Raw genomic sequence first — 22,042 nt, forward strand, 5'->3', positions numbered from 1 at the left:
GTCACAAGCATTGAATAAACCATTGCTTTGAACTCTGTAGCCCTGGACAGTGAGACTCTGCTTCTGGGATTGAGAGAAACGCCCATTGGCAGGTGGCCACTGTTAATGGGATAGATTCCAAGCCTGGCTTGGAAATTATGGGTTCAACAGTTTTGGGTCCCAATGCCAGCTGCCCAGAGGTAGAAGAAACATGGGCATGCTCATAATCTTGAGAAACAGGCTGGCTGGAGCTAGAGAAGACATCTGCAAGCTGCTCAGCCCCTGTTAGTCTGTTCCTGCTCACAACCTCACTTTGGTTTACCTTGAAGAAGTTTTCTCACAATAAATCCTTTTGATGTTAAAACCTACATAATAAACGTGCAGAGTCTCACTATTTGTTCAGTCAGACCCCATTAGACTGCCTCCCAATTGATCATGCTTTTACCTATTTTTGTCTTTATTTCTTATTCTCCCTATATTTTCCAATCTTCTCATCGCTTATATATGGAGAACTCTTGGCTACGGCAGGTTTCTTTAACCTGAAAATTTAAGCTAGAAGAATTCTGAAGTGGCATTTGTGCTCATGATTTTTAGGATCTGGGAGTGCTTCTGAATTCCAAATGATGGGTTTAAATATCTTTCTTTTGGTGTGCCTGCCAACAAATTCCATAATATCTCTCAATATAATCTTTATTAAAAATACACTACATGTAACAGCTCTTACATGTCTGTCTTGAAGATTAAATGAGATAGCATATGTGTAGCACATAGCAGAGGGTCAAAGTTTCTACCAAAATGATAATTATTGAGTTTTTCTTCTCCTTCTTTGTCTTCCCATCCTCCTCTTATTATTAATTTTATTATCATTATTATATACACAAAATATAAACTTATAAGGTCAATTTAAATAAAACAACTCTGTTTTTATTTTATTTACAGAATGCATATTATGTTGAGAATATTTATACAAATAAACAAAGAATATTCATTTTGACTTGGCAAGTTTTAAAATACTTTTTGCACACATATTCTTATTTGATAATTTTCTGACAATTTTTTGAGGTATGTGTTAATTTTATAATACTTTTTGGGGAAAATGGCCATTATTTCTTCAATCTTTCTGTTCCTCAGTTTTCCTACCATCTATTTCTGGAAATTTAAATGTTAAATTGCTTTTTTTTTTTTTTGGTCCCATGTATCTTTGATGCTATTTACTTTTAAAGTCTTTTTTTAGTGCCTCATTTTGTATATTTTCTCTAGTGGCACCTTCAACTTCATTGATCTTTTATTCTGTAGTGTCTAATCTGTTGCTCTTCTCAAACAGTGAAATTTTTATTTCACATTTTGATACTATTTTGTATTTTTCTCATCATAGTCTTACTTTTCCATAAATCCTTGGCATATTTATATTTATAATGGTATTTTGATTGTCTTTTCTATTAAATTTATAAGCTGACATTTCCAGGCCTGTTTCTATAGATTGAATTGTCTCCTGGCTGTAAATTTCACTTTTCTATTTCTCCTCCAGACCAGTAATTTTATATTAGTTGACAAATGTGCATTTGCTTAGTACTAGATTTGATTGAATCCCCTTAGAGACAGTTAGAAATGGTTCTTGCAGAGGATTATGTTTCTTGTGAGTCAGACTGACTATTCTGATGTTGGTTTTAAAAACTATGAAGGTAATAAATATGAAATGGTATCTAGAGTTAATATATCACTATTACTAAGATTTGACCCTTCTGTGCCCTTTACTGAATACCCCATCTATCAGTGAAGGCTCACTACTTTGGCTATTAGGGATTCCTAAGATACCCTAGACTTGTGAGAACTCTGGGGATGCTTCTACTTCCAGTTCTCTGGCAATTACTGTTTTGCAGAAGATTTCCTTCATATTATATATGAATTTCACACTATATATGTGGAGACTACGATTCGAACAAAGACCCCAGCGCCCAAAACATAGACTGACACAGGGAATTCCTTATAAAAATACCTTTCAGTAGATGAATTGATAAAGAAAATGAGGTATATATACACAATGGAATATTACTCAGCATTAAAAGAGAATAAAATCATGACATTTGCTGCAGGTAAATGGATGGAGTTGGAGAATATAATGCTAAGCGAAGTAAGCCAATCCCAAAAAACCAAATGCCAGTGTCATCTCTGATATAAGGATGCTGATTCATAATGGGGATGGGGAGGCATGGGAGGAATAGATGAACTTTTAGATAGGGCAAAGAGGAAGGAGGGGTAGGGAGAGGGGATGAGGGTAAAAAAGATGGTGGAATGAAATGGACATCATTACCCTAAGTGCATGTATGAAAACATGAATGGTGTAACTCTACTTTGTATACAACTAGAGACATGAAAAATTGTGCTCTATATATGTAATATGAATTGTATTGCATTCTGCTGTCCTATTTAACTAATTAGAATAAATAAAGTTTAAAAAATTTAAAAAAATTCTAGAGCTATTAGTCTGAGTAATTTCTCCTCTGCCCCTCCAAATCCTAGTTGCCTTCTTCTCTCCAAACTCAGATCACTGTCTTTTCAACTATAAAATTTAAAGACCATAAAATCCTATTTTAGATGTCTCTCCTTAGACCATTGCCCCCCAAAATGCCTTTGGGCAGAAATCCAGGGATTGTAACTTTCTCTTTATTTGTTCCCTTCTTTCAGGGAATAGAGTGTTTCATCCCTGTTTTTTAATGTCTGAAAATTGTTTCATATGTTTAGTCCAGGTTTCTAAACATTATTGTGGTAGGACAAATCTCACTGGCATTATTCTCATGAATAAAAACAGAATTCAAAGTAATAATTATTTTAAGCTTATTTTTTGAGGGGAAAAAAATGAAACTTATGAAATTCTAAGTAAGTGACTAATTACAGAAATAAAACTTAAACCAATATTTTCAAGACTTAGATTCCTTAGTTCATCCTTTCATCCTCAGTGGAGTTTCTTCAAACTCACAAAAGTCAAAATGTTTATTCATTAAGACAACACACAGTGACTAACAGTTCCTGGGTACTGGGATTTACCAAAACTTAAAAAAGAAGAAGAAGAAAGAAGAAAGAAGAAAGACGAAAGACGGAAGAAGAAGAAGAAGAAGAAGAAGAAGAAGAAGAAGAAGAAGAAGAAGGAGGAGGAGGAGGAGGAGGAGGAGGAGGAGGAGGAGGAGGAGGAGGAGGAGGAGGAGAAGAAGAAGAAGAAGAAGAAGAAGAAGAGGAAGAAGAAGAGAGGAAAAAAAAGCCTACACGTGTGGCTTCCATATGGGTTACCATGGTAGAAATGACACACTATATAAACTATGTAAAAAGCTTGATCATAATTTTAGTCACTACATTATTGAAAGACCAAACTTCATGTTGAAAAAAAATGAGGTGGAGCTTCTAAAGGCAAGAATTTGGGAGCTATATATGGTCAAAGAATAATGATCTACATGGATTATCCATTCTGTAACACTGCCTTAGGCAAGATAACATATCAGTGGATAAATCAAATGATCTAGGGTGTAGTGAGATTCAGTAGGGATTCTTGAGGTATGATTTGGGAAATGTGATGCCCTAGCTGGTATTGGGGACTTAGTCTGAGTATTATAGGAAAACTGAGTCTTTAATTTGGAAGGTCAGGTGGCTTGAATGGGGAAAGTTATTAGGGAAAATATCATCTATGATTTGCCATCTCTACAAAAAAATTTATAGCAACCTTGATTTCTGTAGTCTCTTACTGATAGTGAATGGGTCAATTTGCTTTGAAAGATCACAATGTAATATCATCCCAATTAACCAAGTAACAATATTTAAGGCAAGGGATATTTTCAAAAGAAATATTAATCTCAAAATATTGAAATCCTTTTTCTATGTCATTTACATATATAGCACATAATGAAAATCTTTTGCATTTTTATATTTTGTATAATTTCTGCTAAAAGACATATTGAAATAATTTAGATACAAAATGTTTTAATTTTTTTAACTAAGATAATCTGGTTCTCAGAGTTGCAGTGAAAAGATAGTCAAATTATTCATGTATATATGTTTAAATATGTATATGTATTGATTGACTCTTAAAACTTATTTAAGATTACAAAATTTTAATTGATTTAGAATCCACTTCATTATTCTTTAGTAGTATAGATATAATATTTATGCAGCATGTTTAAGGAAAATTATATTTTAAAATACTCTGGGGATATTGTTGGGAAAAATACAGTTTCCTTACTATAAATATTTTCTCACCAGAGAATATAAACTCTTTGCATTGATCAAAATTAATCACCAGAGACCAAACCAAAATGTTATAAATTGTAGGTAGGGAAAAAATTACCCTGAAGCAGTGTGCTAAATTAAGATGATTTAGAAAGGCATTAAGAAGGAAAAGCTATTAACTGAAAATATAGAATTTCCTACCAAAATCTCTCCTGCATTCAGACATTTGCCTGAACAACCCAGTGACTTTGTTGGGTATGGGGTCATCTCTAGCTAAAGTATGAATGTGGGGAAAGATCTTCCTCTTTATGATTATAAGTAAACCTTCCCAATTTTCTATCTGGTCATAAGGATTTCCCCTACTACCCTGTAACATAAAGTCAGATACATACTAACCAATATCTTGGATTTGATTGACTTATTTTTATGATATGGAAAAATATGAAATGGAAAAGTGGAATGGATACCTTCTGTCCAGCACAGCAGAGATTACATTGGATAACTTTTCTTAAAATGGAGAAAGTAATTATGATTTAACTATATAGAATTGTAATTAATTATTAAACACTTCAAATAACTGTGTGATTTTCTAACATTTAGCTTCAGCTTTGGAGACACTTGGAAGAACTAGAAGAAACTTTAAATAACTTATAATTCAACCTTTAAATTTGACAGAAAAGGAGACTTGCACCCAGGGAAGTTGATTTATATCAGGTGGCAGTTTCAGAATTCAGACTCTGGTCATTGAGTGCCAGATCCAGAACTATCTTTGTTTAACCAAATTCTTTTAATATTTCTATCATAAATCATTGTCTTAAAAGCTGTATGACCTTTGGAGCATTCATTAACCACTTCATGTGCCACATTTCACTGCTTTAAAATTGAAATAATTTTTAAAATAAAAATCCATTATAAAGCACCAAACAGTGCTTCATCCACAGTTAACTGCAGTACAGACTGAATTTTATTAGTAGTTTAAGATCTGACTACTCATGGTACTATCCTATTTGGATAATATCCTATTTAGCTAAGATCAATTGCTACTACAGTTTTAAAAATACCTATTATTTTTAAGTATTGTCTATGAACCAAGTACTGTTCCGAAAGTGTTTTACCTGGATTTGTTCTATTCTTACAATAACCTTATTAGATGTTATAACAAAATAGTTCTTTACACATTGGGCTGAAATAAAAATTACTTTCTAGTTGTTCCACTCTGTTTTTGAACTGATTTCTTGAGACAAAATAAGACACACACATTATCAGTTCTTTTTATTGTTAGTTTCACTTTTCAGCTATGGCATGTTACCCACTGTAATGACAGAACTGTCTATAAACCATTCTGACTGCCCTGCTCCTACCGCCAATGTCTTCATTTGCGGAAGAGAAATATACCCCAGGAGAGTGTAGATAATGTTAACTCTCTGGGTCTTGGTTTACCTATTATAAAAATGATGGTAATGAGGAGGGAGAAGAGGAAGTTGTAATGGAGCTCCATAGAGCTTTAAAATGTAACAACTATGCTACATTTTCATTTTTAAAATAGGTAGATTATTTATTATAGGTTCTTTTAATGTACCTTTCTACCTAGCATGACTTCTCAGTTAAACTTATGAAACTACTCAAGAAGTTAAGAAATTCCAAGGTTGAGCACAGCTTTCTATACACCTACTGTCAGTTTTATCGGGTCTCAAATTCAAACTTTTTAAAATTTGGACATCTAGTTTTCCTTCTATTAGCTTGCTCGCAGCTTTATGTTTAGTATTAATTTTAATTTTTTAATAAAAACATTCCTTGTATATATGAATATCAAAACTTAGCCTTAATTAAGATTCATTTTGTAAGTGACAGTATTGAGAGGTGACAAGTTATAGGCTTACTGAGTTGACTCATGAAGTCAGTTTTCCAAAGCTGCTTAACCTAGTTGTAAACTGCAAAAATTCACTCTCACATTTAATTTCTAGTAAAGTTAACAAACATAGTTTAAGTATCTTTGAGATTCCCCTCTCTCTCTTTTATCTATTATATTTGATTTTTTTCTTACACAATATCCATTGAAATTATAAGTCACCTGGATATGGTGGTGCCATCCTGTAATCCCAGAGGCTTGACAGGAATATCTTGAGTTCAAAGCCAGCCTTAGCAAAAGCAAGGCACTAAGCAACTCAGTGAGACCCTGTCTTTAAATAAAATACAAAATGTGTCTTAGTGATCAAGTGCCCCTGAGTTCTATTGATGATACCTCCCTCTCAAAAAAAGAAAATTAAAAAAAAATTAGAAGTCATAGATTTATAAAAAGCACATGTTGGAAAACTTTATGAAGTTCATAAGCATTTGGGTTTTAAAATATCAAAATTTGTCAAATACGATTTTATTGGTACTTTTTAGTTATACATAACATTAGGATTCATTCTGACATAATTTTAAAAGCATAGGATATAATGTGTTCTAATTCATTCCCAAGTACTTCCCCTTTCCTCCCCTCCCCACTCTCCCTGTTCCATTTCATCTGCTCTACTGATCCTTCTGATATTTATTATTTACTTATAGTTTATTTTTTAAATTAGTGTCTCTTGGATATACATGGTGAGATTTGCTGTGGTGTATTTATATATTTGCATGGGAAAGTTAGGTCAGATTCATTCCAGTATCTTCCCTATCCCTTCTCTTCACTCCACTTTGTCTACTCCACTGCTCAAATACTTTTTTTCTTTTGTCAAAGTAATTCTAATTACTTCCAAAAGCCTATATCATAATATCTATAATCCAGTCTCTGGAAATTCTGAATTACTCATCCCCCTTTCCAAAAACGAAGATATGTCATTATTTTCAGTCCACCATTCTTCATGATTAAGTTCTGTTTTTATGTGGTAAATGGAAAATCCACACTTATTGTCTTAAGCAATATTATATCCATATCACAGTATATGTAAATAACAAAAATAGTTACATCTATTATCTAGACATATGTGCAAGGTACATACATGAATGAGCTTGTTTTTAATTCAGAATTATATTATGTGGCAAGTGATGTTGTTAATGCCCATTTTTGTGACAGGAAAATTGAGCCCAATAGAGGTTAATTAGCTTACCTGCAGAGGCACAGCTGAAAGGAAGTAATTTGAATATTAAGCCTAGTATCTCATTATACATCTCTTTCGGCAATTAATACATATACTACCTCCAGAAGTAATTACTACTTTTATGTGTGTTCAGATGAATATCTAATTTGAATTAGATAAATGAGTTTAATGAATGGATGATTGAATAACTAAATGAGAAACCCTAATTCCAGAATTAAATTAACATCCAAGGAATAAAACCTAAACTATGTCACTTTTACATATTGAAGAAGTAAATGGAAGGTAACAAATTATTGGTTTTGAAATCATTTGAGATTTGGAAATAACAGTTAAAAAAAAAAGTTAAGGAAATGACATTGGGTTCCAGAGTCCTCAATTTGTTGCAAAGAAATGTGAAATTCAATTGAAATATTTCCTGGGGCAGACAAAGATTAAAAGAAAATTAATGTTACTGTATGAGCACAAATAACATTTCATAGAGTTTGTGATCACCATTGCTCTAGGCTAACCAAAATATTAAACTAGTAGAGTACTTCCATGTCCCCAGTTTTCTAGTTGTTCTCATCTTGCTCTACTGCGTAAGTTAAATTTCTTCTGCTTCAGGGGTGTGGGTCCTCATGCATTATGATACATTTTTGCTGAATCTGGATTATTTCCAGTGTTTCTGATGTTCACAGCTGTGTGGTCAGTGAAGCATATATTCAATCATGGTGAAAAAACAGTCTAACAATGAATTTCAACATGTAAGGACAGGATGAGCACCTATATGTGTAGCACATGATAGGTATCATGAAAGGTAATTATGTTACTATTTGAAAACCCATTTTGATGATACCAAGCTTATTGAATTGGTTTATCTATTAAGCTATTTTATTCATACCATCGAACATAAAAAGAGGGGTTGTACTAAAGTAGTTCAAGAGAGGGTTGACTAGAATATAGGTATTTAGCCACCATCTGTCTGTCACCTCTGACCCATCTCCTTCTATACCCATCCCCACCACCCCATGACAACAGTCTGGTTCTCTTGATAGATGCCACACATCTTTCACCACAGCCCTTTGGGATAAATGTTTATCCTGCCTGGAACTCTTTTCACCCAACTAGCTGTAGCACCAACCCTCACAATTTCTAAAGTTTTCACTTATTTCTCACCTTCTCAGTAAAGCCTACTTCGATGTCCCTGTTTAATATTACACTCTACTGCCTACTTCATTTATAGGCAGACTTAAAATATTTAAACATATAGCACAATTTATTAGTATCATATATTATTTATCTATACATGAAATAAGGACCACAAGACAGGGATCTTTGTTTTTCTGATTTTTGAATTATATTAATTGCTCAGATAGTACTTGGTACCTAGTAAGGGCTAAAAAAGTATTTCAATATATGTTGAATAAATAGAACATGTACTTTTAGACTGTCTATGAATTTAATGAGTTCTACCTAATTTGTACTGCACTAATTTATAGCTGAAAGTAATATCAGTGGTATTGACTTTAGTGATCTATCAGGTAAAATAAACTTATATGCTCCTATTAAAACAAAATATAATAATATAAAATATAAACTTTATTAATTTATAAATATAAATTTAACTTAAAATTTTAGGAAATTCAACAGTTTCTTACCACACTATAGCTGATTAGAACACCAAAGAAAGTCTGCCATCTTATTTATGTTTTTGTTTTGTGTGAACTACTAGGGAATGACCCCAGGGGCACTTCCCTACTGGGATACCCACCTAACACCTTTTATTTTTTTATTTTGAGACAGATTCTTGTTAAGATGTTGAGTCTGGCCTTGAACTTGCGATCCTCCTGCCTCAGTCTCCCTCATTGCTGGAGTTACAGGTGGATGCCACCATAATCAACCCATCACTTATTATGTTGTTATTATATGACTAAGACTTTATAAAAGGAAAATTGTTGATTTCACATAACCCATTAGAGCACGATTCTTAATTGGACAGGGTCCCTTTCTATCAAACTCTTGATGATAATTTCAGGATTGAAATTAAGCTAAATATGCAAAATTTAGTAACATAAGTTGAATTCAAGTATAATAAAGAGCATCGTTCACAGGAACTTATCACAATACTCCCAAGTACTTATCTAATTTTAATTATGATCTAAGAAATCAAACAGGTTCTATCATAAAGACTGAGTCTATATAATAAATTGAGGACAGTAATTTATAAAATCACAAAATTACTTAAGATTCTGTACAATAAATTCTAAATGACAATTGTTGGGGGCCACCCTGAACAGGAATTGAGCATGCCCCCTTGGCCTTGAGTAATGGGGGTGTGGAACTGGCATCACATGCAGTGCGAAGCAAGTGGACCTTACCTTGGCTTGGCAAGGAAGTGCAGTTCTGGGATTGGGCATCACCCAATGTGAGTGGGCTACACCCCCATTTGTTGTAACACAATCCCTTACCTTATTTCGGTGGAATATTCCATCACATGTCTTTTCCCTAATAAATTCATGGATTCAGGGTGCACTTGCTCTCTTGCCTCCCTTTTCCTCTTGCCCTCAAGTGTGGGAGCTGACCCCTGAGGTCCCAGAGCCATCCCTGACCCCCCAAAAAGGTAATTTGAGTTTGTGTGGTCTTTTTGTTGCCAGCCTAATTCATGCAGAGTGACCCTGAATCCATCTCCCACGAGGGACTGGGTGATAAACAATAGGTTTCAGATACTGAGAGATGTTTCAGATGACACTGTCAATTACTTCTTGTTAAAGAGAATCTCTTGATGAAAATTCAAAAGTGGCTGAAAAATTGGTTCTATTTAACTTTTCTTCCATCTTCTTGACTGACCTAGACCAAGTCTATGTTTTCATCTTCTTTCCTATGTTCCTAGTCTTTCTTCTCTCATGGTAACCTGTGTTACAGATGTATGTTCTCTTATCAGGTCACTATTATTTGCAGAAGCCTCCACATCTGCAGTTCCTCAGAGTTCCCTTTATACAAGGAGTCCATGTAAATTGCTTACAGAGGTCCACCACTTACCTGCTGCTACTTCTTTGTTGCCCAGTCTAGATGTCTCATGACTGACTTGTTAAATGTTTCCCATTTTCTGCTGGGTTTGCAGGATCTGTGGCCAGTTTCTCTATACCACCTCTGTTTCCTTCATTGAACCAACAGAAGGAATTCACATGCTGTTTCTTTTAGGAAAAGAGACTTACTCATTTCAAAGCAAGTAAAAAAGAAATCACTGTTGTACAAAAACATAGATTCTTCCATACTCAAATGTTTACCACTGTTAAACATCATTGAGGGTTGCTGCAACTTAACAATGGTACCTGCCTATACATTGCACAACAATAATGGAGATTACATGTGCAAGAGCATCACTTATTTGCAAGACTCTCTTCTAGGCTCTGGGATACAGCCATGAATAAAACAAATAGCAACCTTACCCTTATGGAGGTTACAGTGTAATGATCACAATTATATCAGTTTGTGTTTTTATATTTGTAAATTTTGTGCTCAAAATCATTTTGTTATTTCACTGGAAAATGTTTATCGGGTTCCTGCTTTCATTTACATGAAAATATAGTATATTTAATGAATCTATTCTTCTAGTATCAGATTTGAGAGCAGATACCAGTAATGGACTCATAGTAGATTCATAAATCGCAAGATCTATGTGGGGAAAATTTTAGCTCCCTTCTTTTATTTACCAAATTACTAAATATTTACCAAAATATTTAGATGGGCACATTTTTAGGGACTTAGAAAAAACAAATAATCAATTATGAATTAATTAGTAATAGTAGATCCACATTTTTATTTACATTTAAAAAGCAACAAAATATGGGGAACATTTCTCTTCTTGATTAATTGCCTTTCAAATATTTATAGTAACTTCAGTACATTGCGTGCATATGTTTAAGTGAGTTAGTTGTCTCTTTTATTACTTATTAATTTACTTTTTAGTTATGCACACCCTAAAACTACCAACTAGAGAGCTACTTTAAAACCAGTAACTGCTTAATATCATGAGTACATGAGCATTTCTTTGAAATTGATCTTGTGAAGAAAATATTACTTTTGCTAGTAAGATCACGTCTAAACAAACCAAAAACAACAACAATAATCCATCATCCTTTTATTCTTCAGTGTCACACATTATTTCTTCACCATTGGCAACAATTTTTTAAAAGGCTTTTTCTCATAAAATGCAGCTGTCTTTTAGAAGCATTTGAAATTCAAGTACAATAATGTCTATGTATTTTATTTTCTGAAGTTGCCATCTTTTTAATGGATGGTGCTATGGTTTGGATATGATTTGAATGTGTCCCTCAAGAGTTGATCTGCTTGAAGCTTATCTGCAATGTGGAATCATGAGAGGTGGTACAATCTCTAAAAGATAAAACTTGATAGAAGGTAATTATATCATTATGGAACTACACTCAGAAGAGATTAATGTTGGGCTTATGAAGTAAATTCACTTTCACAAGGGTGAGATGTTATAAAAGACTGATCATGACCTGTGAATCTCTCTGGCTTCCTGTCTCACCATGTGGTCTCATCAGCATACCTCCTTGTCATTATAATATCATCCACCATGAAATCTTACCAGAGGGTGAACTGATGGCACAGTGCAGTCATGGACTTTCAGCTTTCTATAAGAGTTAAATAAGGCCTTTTTCCTTTTTAACTACTCTGACTAGGTATTTTGTTATAGCAACAGAAAACAGACTAATACACATGGCTTTTCTCACTATTCTCTTTTACTTTCTGTAGTTATGTCATTTCCTAGAATAACTAGCCCACAGACACCAATCTGGTTAATGCCAACATATTAGTTCACTCATACTTACATACAAAGAGATTTGGGTAATTTCAAGCTTTTAAGCTAATGAAGTTTAAGGGACTCTTGGATATTTTGGATTTGGGCATTGAAATGACCATCATTCTTGAGATGAGAATTTTTGGTTCATACAGTGAAAAGAATTTATCCAAAGACATATAATTATATACTTTGAAAATCCATTTTCCACTTCAAGTGCTACCTTTCCACAAGATGTATCTTAGAGTACACTACTTACACATCTTCAAAGATAGTTCATCTCCTCCCAAAGTTTTTCTTGAGTCCTTAATGATAACAGGGACTTGAATATGATGCTTATTGTATAAGACAACTAATAATGCTTTGGGGAGCTTCTCACAATTACTCTAAAATTTTCATCCAGAAAATCGCAGACTCAGGGAGGCCCTCATTGTCTTGAGCTTGTCACTTTTCTACTTCAGTTTCCCTCTTATTTCTTTTTTATACAGCTCAGTATCCAAAACCTATCATTTTCATCAGGCTGATGCAGAGACCTTTCAACTCTTTGACCCTTTCTTCCTCTGTTGTACTTCCCTATCAAAGCCTGAACTCTGGATATCATATACAAAAGGTATTAAATTGTAAAACAAATATTTGTTGCTGGAGAAAGAGTATTTAGGGCCACAAATTTCAAATTTTCTCTCAACATTTCTTAAAATCAATCTTTCGTGCTTCAGAGATTTTGTACCAGCTGTTCTCTTCTTCTAATGTCTCTCCCCACACTCTTCATGGGATTATAAGGTTATCCCCTTGTCATTCAATTCTCTGTATAAATTTCTTATGTCAGAGGTTTCCATGAACATGGAATTAAAATAGACCTTAACTTGCTTACTGTTCCATCACCCAATTTCAATGATCTGCTTAGGAGTTTCTACTAAAATATTTTTTTTTTTATTATTTTGTGTACTAGCAATTTCCTTCTACCAGAATGTGAAGTGAATGACAATAAACACCTTGTCTGTCTTATAAAGCTATACCCCAATATTTAGAACAGTGTCTGGCACTTAATTGGATGTTCACCTTCTGATAATGTAAGTTAATAAGCTCTTTTTCTTTTTAACTCCCCCAATTTTAGGTATTTTGTTATAGTAACATAAAATTAACACAGATGGCATTGAGTAGGTGCTAAGATATTTATTAAATCAACTAAATGAATAAACTATTATAATTCTTATAAAACAGATATTATTTACCTTTAAATGAATATGTAGATTATAATATTTGCAGTTCAATTCATTCAGAAGAAAGAGTTCTTTTTCTTGGACAAATCAAATCATAACTGAGAACACATTCTTTTCTATGAAAGTTGGAAAATTGCATTTCTTTTATTATCTCTAAAATTTTGGGATTATCTATTCATTTAGAAACTTCAATTGTAATATTTGAGCTTTGTTGTATAGTCAAATTCAGTACAAGAATTTTTATTAAAAAGTGTGGCTTTTGCCTATGTCAAATTAGTATCTCAATGTTTTACTTTAAAAATATTCCTTAATTCTTCTAAGAGGTCTCCAAAACAATTAATAAGTAACCAGTGGCTGTAAAAGACTGCAATATTTAATGTTTCTTTTATATACTTTGTATTTTAATATTATTACTCAATACAGTGGCAAAGCTTTCTGTACATCCATTTAAAGTCCCCATTTACAAATGTAGCATTGATAATGTACAACTCCATATTGTCTGAGCAATGCTATGGAAGCCTCAATGTTAAACAAATAAATAAAACTGTGTCAAAATTCACTATCCATAAACATGTCTAATTATATCATTATCAATTTCTATATATATCAAAGCAGAAAAGGAAAATTAATGTATATGGAATCAGATTGCAAGTCAAAAGTGCACAAAGGCTTAAATTTTCATCTGACAGATCAATATTCCAGATTATAATTTAATGCTCAAACCCAAAGACTTAAGTTAAAATAAAATGACCACTTTCATTTCCCTATAGCATCTACTCCAATTTAACAGAATTTGCATCATGAATTTCTGGAAATTAGATTTCTCTAGGAAATCCATGATCAGTAAGGAGAGAATGCTAAAGCTAATTGAGTATATTTTAACTCTCCCAAGCTGATATTAGCATAACATCTTTAAAAAGTCAGTTGATGTTTTAAATTCATAATTTGCTATCATAGGCTTCATTCAGACTAGTACTTTTATTCATTAGAGTATGAAGGAACTAATTAAATAAATTCCAAGGCTACATTTAGTAGGGGTTAGTCATGAGATACCAGTCCCATTAATAGATTTTGAAATTAACTCTGGATATTAACAGTAAGGATGCTATTCTTTGATTTGTGCAACTTGAAAGTATATCCATGGAAAAGGTAGGAATTATTCTTTACTCAATAGCAATTTGAAGGTTTGAAGTTCTAGTTGCCTTCTATGCAGAGAACTGGTCAGAAAAGATTTCTTTAGTTTTAAAGTCTTCAAACCACTTTGTAGCTTTTCCAACCAGAAATATGCAAACCTGCAAGAAACTTTAAAACTCCCTGAGAACTCTCTTCTTACCCCTTCCCTGTTCATCATCACCAGTGATGCAGTTTATTTAAATAAATAAATAAAAGATAAGCCAGGCACAGTGGTGCACACCTGAAACCCCAGCAATTTAGCTACTTGGGAGACTCAGGCAGGATGAACCCAAATTCAAGGCCAGCCTCAGTGAATTAATGAGGCTTTCAGCAACTTAATGAGACCCTGTCTCAAACTACAAAATATAAAGGTTTGGGGATGCAGCTCACTGGTAAAGCACAACTGGATTCAATCCTCAGTACCAACCCCCCCAAAAAAAAGAAGAAAGAAAAGAAACCAATAATTGTCTTAAAGCAGTAATGTTTGTATTTGTATATGGGATCCTTCTACTGATAGTTACTTACACAGCAACCTTTCACCTTTATCTCCTGACTTTTTCATTCAGTAAAAATTGTACTGACTCTGAACAGTAACTGTTCTATGTGCTGTCGAGGCAGAGGGTTGATCATGCTGCTTACATTAAAATATTTCACAAGTATGTCCTTCTAGATAGACTTACAAAACATGATCATTAAAAAATGGCTTATTTCATTTATAAAATGCCCCCTTTATTTCATATATGAAAAAAACTGGGCTTAAACAGGGCTTCTGAAGATTATGTAGTTAGTTAGTGAAGGTCCACAGTATATACGATGCCAGCATCTTCTCATAAGCAGAAGTATGATCACAACTGCTTTGTAAAATGTTCCTTTCTCCTTATTTTTTTCACTGTATTCTGGTTATTCCTTCACTATGACGTGGATGACCTGTTTGAGAGAGCTACACTTTCCATTTTGCCCTTTTCTGAGTCACCTTCAATTTCAGGAGTTTTAATTGTTGTCTGACACCATAGGAACAATCTTGGCTGCAAAGGAGGCCAGGTGAATCCCCAAGGTTTACAGCTCTGTGCTTCATTTCTCTTCTGTCGCTAACTGTGAGGCCATTTGGCAACAGTTGACTCAGAGCCGTGAGATAATTAGCTTTTTCTCAGAATGGCATGGATTTTAAGGAGGAAAGTACACAACATTTGTTTGAAAACCCAAATCTATCATTTGTAGACTGTGACCCATTTTGGGGACTCTGATATGCTTTAAAATACTTAACATGAATAGTGTCCTTGATAAAGTGATATCCTTATAGCTTTGCTTCTCAATTATTTCTAGTACCATCCCAAGCACATCTTGTTCCAATTGAAGAGAAGTAGAAAAAAACTTGATAGAGAAATATAAAATACTACAAAATGGATATAGAATGCAAAGAGAATTTTAATTAAAGTAGATGAATAATCTTTAACATAGTAATTGCACACTTCATATAATTTCATTTTCATAGATATAAGTATACTTAGCACTTACTATTTAGAATAAAGTACTACATATTGAATCTATCAGTGTTTTCCTAACATTTTAATTCAGTTATGATAATGTAGGAAGACATATTCAAATGAGTTCTAAAAGGATGACTATAATTTTTAGTGTGAAAGGGTAAATATTAACAATTTCTACATATATATGCATATTGATAATAATCTAAGTCCAAAGAAGTCACAATATTTTTATTAATAAATGGGAAAGAATTCCTCAAGGAATTTGTCTAAACATACCAGAACAATTAGATCATGTCTTGCTAAAAGTTTTTATTATTTATTCTATATATATTAAGTCAGAAACCATGTCCACATTAAACATTAAAAAATAAAAAAGGGCTATCACAGTATTTTATAACATTGTTGGAAATCATGTGCTGCCTAATAGCAATTGAAAGTTTTCCCTTTATGATGGAATAGGTCAACCAATCCCTTTGTTATGGCATTTGAAAACCTTGCAACTTCAGATCAAGTCCTACTTCTGACCTCATTTGCAACTAGTATCAATAATACAACATGATTATAATATCATAACATTAATATTACACTAATTTATATAATGTCTATCATTGAATCAGATTATATTATATAAAAAAGCTCCATGTTTCCCCAAATTCTGTGCATTCAGTTCTCTTTGTTCCCAGTAACAAGAGTGTCATTGTACAATCTTTGCCATAGAAATCTTTAAAGATGTCAGAGCTCAAATGTCAATGCTTGTTGGATCTTTTTTAGCTTTTCTAAAAGAGGATTCACATTGCCTTTCTTTTCACTTACTAACTCTTTTCAGCACTGACTAAAGTATGTGACAGGGTTCATTCTGTACATTAAACCCATGTGCATACCTCTCAATTACTATGGCTTAAGGTTTTAAAAAAAAACTACACTTTTTTTTTAATGTGCTGCACAAAATGGCAAAAAAGATCTTAATAAATATATTATTGAGTTATATTTAAGCATATTGATTTTTTGCTGTCTTTATAATATAAATAAAATTCTAAAGAAATTTTGGAAATTTAATTTTACTCTCTTGATCTTTCTCTTGATAACAGACACTTATTACCATTAATTGGTACTCTTTCTCTTACTATTGTTGTGTATCTTGTTTCAAAATTCTGCCCCACATCTTCACACTGAAAAACCTACAGGAGAGGGTTAACACAGTGTGTCCAACATTGTTCATTAGAGGGGCTTGCGTAAAGGGCAACATGTTGGCTGATGTCAGGGAACTTGGCTTTTGAAGTTCCTTATGCTGTTTGCCTGGGACATTGAATTAGCTTTTCTAGATGTCTGATTTATGGTAAACACCTGCTTCCTTTCTGAGAATGTGGAATTTTGGGGATTATGTCTTATCACACAAGCAGAGAGTGCCTGTATGACCAATCCTCCACAAAATGTTGGGCTCTGAGCCCAGAGGAGAGTTTTCTGGGCAGAAACACTCTATATGGCTCTTTATACTTAGCTGCTAGAGGAAGGATCACATTCTGTGTGGCCCCTTCTATGAATAGATTCCTTTAGATTCTGCCCCTGTGAATGTATCTTTTCCAAAGGTGTTCCTGTTGTGTGTCCTTTCACTATAGTAAACCATGGCCATGGGTACAGTATCTTTGAGCTGTGTAAAGTCCTAGTGAATCATTCAACATGCAGAAATTCTCGGGACTCATAATACAGGAGGAAGTTACTTAAATGGCCTCTTGGCAAACTTTTTACAATCCTTGGTACTCTTATTAAAAAAGATGAGTAGTCCAGTTTCACACAGAAAAATTAATTTCTCTTTTATCTTCTAACATTTCACTCTTATATTAGCAAACTCCTACTTGTTCACAATAATACCATGGTTTATACATGGTTTTCGCATTTTGAAAGATGAGAGTATGAAAGAAAGGTGAAGCAAAATGTGTTTTTTTAAGATTAAGCTGTGTTTTTAAAGATAATGAGGAGATAATGCAGTAGAAAAGGTACCATCACCAGATTTTATGATCAACTTACTATCCTCCCATCTCCCAGACATGAGACCTTAGGGAAATCATTTAACCTTGTTGGAAACCAATTCTGAATATGTGCAATAGAATAATAAATCTTTCCTATCACTCTTATAGGGATGCTGAGAAGATCAAATAAGTTAAATTGTGTGAAATACAGCTTAAACATTGTTATATTTATTTATGATATGCTTTCTTTCATTTCTCAGTTTTAGTCTTAAACCAAGGAAGAATCAAGAAATGTAGTTCCATTCAAGTCTGATATTTCCCTGCAAGATTAGAAATATATAGGTTCTGTACTCTTACTTTAGCTAAAACGAGGATGTATCAGAAATACGAAAAGGAGTTAACATATATAGTATTTGTTCATGAGTAAGAAAATAAATTCTAAATATCATTTCTATAATGCACCAGCAAGCTCCATTAGAAAGTATCTAATGAAAAAAAAAAACAGTTTCATAATTACTATGTAACAATTCTGTCTTTATTTTCATTTTCAAATGTATATGTTAGACAATAACGATGATAACAATAAAAGTAATAGTAACAATCTTCATTGAGTATGTTTTAATCCCGAACTCAGTTGCTAAATGCATTTCTTGCTCTATCTCATATAATCCTATGTATCATGTTAGAGACCCAGACCCAGAAGAGTAAATATAGAGGGACTTTGTAACACAATTTCTTTTTACCAAAGCTGTAACATTTTTCTTTTCCTCTGCTTTTGCTTGGAACACAAAGATTTAGTATTTTCTATTTTATTTAATGTCTGTTCATGTCATAGCTAAATATCAGTTTTCAGTATTAGTATTTTCATAATGTGAATGTGAATATTATTTGATCTCTTGGTGTAGTCAAATAGAGTACAAAAATAGGCCTAACAAAATCATTGGTTATTCCTGGAATTTTTCATTTCAAGCTGCCCTTTCCACATCTACAGTAATTTTTATATGTAAACAATAAACAAACAAACAAAAACAAAAAACAAGTTCTAATAATGTTAAGGCAGACTTAGTATTTGGAAAGCCACACTAGAGATTTTAAGTCTTCTTCAGTGAGAGTTGACAAAAAATTATTGTAAAGTTACTAATCATAGCGGCTTCTAAACAGTGTGTCAAGAGTCAAGCCTTATAATTTGCTCTTACATGAACAAACTTGACATAAAAGAGCTATACTTGATTAAAATGATAATAATAACTAAAATGAAAATAATAACAATGAGCTTGACTTCTAGCTATGGGTCAGACACTCAAGAGAGGGGAAAAAGTGCTCTGATGTGGTATACACTCGAAGTGTTGTCCAAGTTAGCACTCGGGGTCCACCTATTGAAGGGAGAAGATGGTACAGGCTTTGTACAAGTTTAGGAATAAGAAGACAAAGTATGAAAAATCTTCACCTAAGATGTGTCTTAAAGTTGTTTCTCATAATCTGTGAGGGACAGAGTGAAGCTATACAATGAACTAGATCCATAAGCAACAAAAAGGGTCTATTGGATTGTGCATAATTGGTATCAGTGATTGACAATGCAAGACAATAATAATCGTTAGATGGATGAGAAGAAAAATTCTAGTTTTCCCCTCTGCCTGGGTGAAGAAATCAAATCAATCTTTTTCAGGGCTATAAATTCTGGAGTAGTCTGGATAATCAATAGAATGGCAAAGTTTAACACAGAGATTCTGAATTTTAAGTTGATTTAAGAAAAATATAAGATAATTTTTGTCTTCTAAATTTGATAATGAGTAAATATGGTGCACTTATGACTGTTACATGTATAGTAAAACCTAGAGAGATAAGGTATGAAAAGTACCAACATAATGAATGACAAATTATTTATAGCTTAAATAATTCCCACTGTAAATTCTGGGCTTAGAAAGAGTTGATAGCCTCAAGTACCCAACTGCACCCAAATAAAATACCAATTTCCATATGAAACTAATTATATGAACTTCCTCACTATTACTTACTTCACAATCAAACATTTAAATGCCTACTACATTCAAGGGACTTGTCTATATTGTGCTACACAGAGGAACAGAATATTGCAAAGCATCTACTCTAAGGATCTTATATTCTAAATATTTATTGTTTATTATTCCACTTATACATTGTTGTGAAGAAGTCATAGAAAAGCCTATCTATGTTAGTTATTTGTTACCATAACAAATATATGAGGTATTCAACTTTAAAAAATAAAAAGGTTATTTTGACTCAGAATTTTGGAGGTTGAAGTCAATGATCAATTGGCCCAGTTGCTTTGGGCAAGGTAGTACACTATGGCAAGAACATATAGCAGAAAAAAAAATGTTCACCTTGTAACCGGGAAACAAGAATGAGAAAAAGAGGAAAGGACCAGGATCCCACAGTCGGCTTCAAGGGCATGTCCCCAAAGACTTGAAGAACTCTCATGAGGCTCTACCTCTTAAAGATTCTGTCACCTCCCAATAGCCTCTTCCTAGGACCAAACCATTACTCACATGGACCTTTGGAGGTCACAGCAGATCAAACCATAGCATCAGCAATACGTAGGACCTCTTTGCCAACATGAATTAAAATGGAAGTGAACATGAGACTGAATACAGGTAATAGGGGTAAATGGAGTTTGTGATAATTTTAGAAAATTTAAGTTTGAATCCTAAGTTAGCCATAAAGAGAGACAGTCTCATCCCTTGGTCATTTCCTTGAATTAATCAGTAACTTCTATATTATTTCATTCTCAGTCCAGTAACAATACACACACACACAAAAAAAAAAAAAAAAAAAAAAAAAATAAAGACCCATAGTGGAAATAGACAAGAAAGTTTCAGGGAAGTCGATCTAGATTTGGAAGCATTGAATACATTCAGTCTTGGGGGTGGGTATATAGCTCAGTTGATAGAATCCTTGCCTCACACACAAGGCCCTAGGTTCAATCCCCAGCACTACAAAAAAAAAAAAAAGAAAAAAAGAAAAAAGAAAAAAGAATACACTTAGCCTTAAAGTTTACTTCCCATTTCATGTAAACTAATACATTTCCTTATTATTTATGTAAGATTGACTTGGATTTTATTATTTCCAGTTGAAAGTTTCTGAACTGACATAGTCTTTCATAAAGTCATTTAACCTCATAATATCTTTTTCATTTACCATGTCAGCCCTAAGGATATAAGAGGTTTATTATGAATATCTAATGAAATGATGTTTGTCATTGTGCACTGTAATCTATAAACTACAAAACATTGCAAAATCATTATTCAGGCATATGCACAAAATAAAAAAAATCATCAGATTTATATTCATTCTTTATAAAGTCATTCCTGTGCCAACTAGCAAAAATATGCCTGCATGTTACCTTTCATATAGAAGAATTAAGAAACAAAAATTATCAAAATTTTTTATGGAAACTACCAACAATATAACTGGACCTTTTATGAAAACTTTCATTTCAAAATGTTTACTCATTTACTTTGCAAGATGTAGACAACATCACTGAGGGGAAATATGTGAAAAACTATTTTGAAAACTTATAGTAGATAAATAAAGATGAATTTTTTCCTATTAATGTACCAGATATTAGCATATGTAAATATTTATACCATCACAAACCCATCTTAAATTGTTGAAATAGGAAACACACTACATGGATGGATGAGGACATAGGGCCTAGCATTTCGGTTGGGTAAGGGAAAAGCAAACTTAACAGAACAGAGCAACTAATTAGTCCTGAAGAAGACCTACAGTTTGAATGTGTTATAATAGGCAAGAACAAATGAAGTAGAGCAGCTCAGTTGTAGAAAAAGCTGGAGAGGTTAAGAACTCATTCAATGACATTTCGAAAGAACTTGCTTTAGATAATTTCCCAGTACATACATAAATTCTAATGCCAAGTTTGTATTTTATCTCTGTAACTTTGAAAATTTTATGCATTTTCCTTTTTAAGGAACATCATATTTATAATGCACATTAAATTATCACAATTTGTCTATGGGCAAAGAATAGAGTTATATTTTGAAAAAAGAATGTCTGATTCTTTGTTTATTAAGTATAAATTTTTTAGCATACCCTAATAAATACACTCTGTCATTTA

This window comes from Urocitellus parryii (assembly GCF_045843805.1).
Source record: "Urocitellus parryii isolate mUroPar1 chromosome 10 unlocalized genomic scaffold, mUroPar1.hap1 SUPER_10_unloc_2, whole genome shotgun sequence".
Taxonomy (NCBI): domain Eukaryota; kingdom Metazoa; phylum Chordata; class Mammalia; order Rodentia; family Sciuridae; genus Urocitellus; species Urocitellus parryii.